This window comes from Penaeus japonicus, unplaced genomic scaffold, assembly GCF_977035675.1.
Source record: "Penaeus japonicus unplaced genomic scaffold, GWHDUDI00000001_assembly GWHDUDI00000022, whole genome shotgun sequence".
Lineage (NCBI taxonomy): Eukaryota > Metazoa > Arthropoda > Malacostraca > Decapoda > Penaeidae > Penaeus > Penaeus japonicus.
This window is the reverse complement of record NW_028234424.1, coordinates 38,073,701-38,076,200: the sequence shown is the minus strand read 5'-3', so window position 1 is coordinate 38,076,200 and position 2,500 is coordinate 38,073,701. Positions and strand designations below refer to the sequence as shown.

General features: G+C 29.5%; 2 protein-coding genes and 1 long non-coding RNA gene across 4 annotated transcripts in view; 2 read left to right on the top strand and 1 right to left on the bottom strand.

The window, feature by feature from the left end:
- Window positions 1-905, bottom strand: part of LOC122261132 (uncharacterized) — a 6,768-nt gene extending 5,863 nt beyond the window's left edge. Inside the window, exon 1 of the long non-coding RNA XR_006223888.2 lies at window positions 748-905. This is a non-coding gene — a long non-coding RNA (uncharacterized LOC122261132). The remainder of the gene's footprint in view (window positions 1-747) is intronic.
- Window positions 906-2,246: 1,341 nt separating this feature from the next.
- LOC122244303 (uncharacterized) overlaps window positions 2,247-2,500 on the top strand; it is a 15,597-nt gene continuing 15,343 nt past the window's right edge. Inside the window, exon 1 of the mRNA XM_086549886.1 lies at window positions 2,247-2,378. The gene's annotated coding sequence lies outside the window, so the exon portion shown is untranslated. The remainder of the gene's footprint in view (window positions 2,379-2,500) is intronic.
- LOC122261129 (uncharacterized) overlaps window positions 2,251-2,500 on the top strand; it is a 7,499-nt gene continuing 7,249 nt past the window's right edge. Inside the window, exon 1 of one of the 2 annotated variants that reach the window (XM_043028653.2) lies at window positions 2,251-2,378. The gene's annotated coding sequence lies outside the window, so the exon portion shown is untranslated. Of the gene's footprint in view, window positions 2,379-2,472 lie in introns of those variants that run through there. The other variant, XM_086549885.1, reaches the window with a different exon arrangement.

Here is a 2,500-nt window from a genome sequence, read left to right as displayed (position 1 = left end):
TAAAATCAGTACGCCATCAACTTCTCTCGCTTTATGAAATAAATTTGTTCTATCAATTACTTTTTCAACAAATATAAGATTTAATCTAATAACATCTTAAACAGATAATGACATGTACTGTACCTATGTGTAAAATATATATAATATATATATATATATATAATATATATATATATATATATTAATATATATATATATATATATATATATATATATATATATATATATATATATATACATAGATAGATAGATGGATAGATGTAAAAGACACCACAGTATATAAAGTACGTAGCCAACATCAATGAATCAATTAACTTTACGAAACATTCATGGACATCACCTAACCTAACCCTCTTTAGCTACTAGCCTAACCTAACCTACCTTACTTATTGGACCCTTTGTAATGAATAATTCCTTCCTTTTTCCCTTGTTTCTTATCTTTCTCTCTCTCATTCTCAATCCATAAGTGGATTCTCAAATTCCCCAGGCTTTAAAATTCATAAAGGATAAATCATGCGAAATTCTTTAGCAGCTCCAAGAAAGTAATAAATTATAAGTAGGTGAGTTCTTCCTTGGACTACATACAATTTATGGCTATTATGGGCATTTATTTAAGCCATATGGAATAATTATTAAAAAAAAGACTTATAAGAACATATATCAATGATAAAAACAATGATATACCTTGAAGCTCGACTCGACTATATATTTTTTCCACAATACATATCAAATTGTAATTCTACTTACTTGTGTACTTTCAGCTTGAGATGAGGCATCCATGTCTCACACTTACATAGAAAGATCAAGAGATAAATTCAAAGAAACGCCAATTATAAGCCGGATATTTGATTCCAGGTGTTCAATTCCCGTAGAGTTTTGTTGTTTTGAACGTTAGCTTTGACCTTGGCATTGGCTCCGTGTAAAATAAATAAATATTTTCTATTTAATAATAACAATGTCGCATTTCTTTAACGACATAAAGAGTTCACAAATCGATGAAAAATGAAAATAATCATGCATGATCTTCTAATCTATGGGAATTAATGCCATGTCTCGCAAAACTAGAGTACAGAAAAAAATATGTATAAGCCACTGAATATCTCTTCTGATTTATTTTCTATCCTCTTTTGTCATGATTATATGACATGAATTTCCTGCATCGAATCTCAATTTTTCGTCTGCTTCTGAACTATTTCTTTCTACAATCTCCATTGACCTATATAAACTATACACACGCATATATATGGCATTTGTATGTGTTCGATTGCGCACACTTGTCCCCGCACATGTGTATCTGTCTTTGAGGTGTGTGTGTTAACAAAAACACACACATAATACAGTATATGAATATATGTATATATGTGTCTATATATACAGAACCACACACTATATATATATATATATATATATATATATATATATATATATATATACAATATATATATATATATATATATATAATATATAATACATACATTTATATATGGTGTGTGTGTATTTGTATTTGCATATATATATATATATATATATATATATATATATTTATATATATATGTATATGTATATGTATGTATATGTATATATTCACAAATATAAATATATATATCTTTCTCTCTCTCTCTCTCTCTCTCTCAATATATATATATATATATATATATATATATATATATATACATATCTATGCATGTATACATAAATATATATAATAATATATATACACACAAACATATATATATATATATATATATATATATATATATATATACATACATAAATGTATATATATATTTGTGTGTGTGTGTGATATGGATAGTATATATATATACACACACACATATATATACATATATATACATACATTCATATATACATATACATATATACGTTGTGAGTGCATAACAGAGAAAATATTTAGTCAGATTCTCAAAGTGTAGTTCTTCCCTGTACTCATCATATGTGTATTGACTGCCTTAATTATAACATGCTATCTCCATCGTACACACACCGCTATGCACTATACTCACACACACACACACAAACACACACACATCCACTGTGCGAGATGCCAGCTAGTGATATTAACACAGGTTGTTCTTATGACTTTTATTCAACCGTTCCCTCTTTGCTTTTATTCCAGCCCTTATTTTACTTTTAACACGACCTTACTCATCATGCCTACCCTCCAGTTTCCCCAGACATCAAGGAAACTCTGCTAATTGCGGAATTTAAACGCTTTTCCCAGAAACGTGTGGCACCTTCACCAAGGGATCGAGCGGACTTGGACAGACAGAGGGAAAGCAAGTGTAAAACGTCATATCAAAGTTTTGTTCATGGTAACCGTTCTGCCAACTTGCTGCATGTGGCCGTGGTACAAAGTGGTGAGTAGATATAAGTCTTCCTTGTAGTGAGGCAGTATTTGTAGATGCATGTGGTTCTTTGTTAATATGCTTGTAACCTTATCAAGGAGTGTACATCCCTGTGCTTTGAGGAGAGCGGAAAG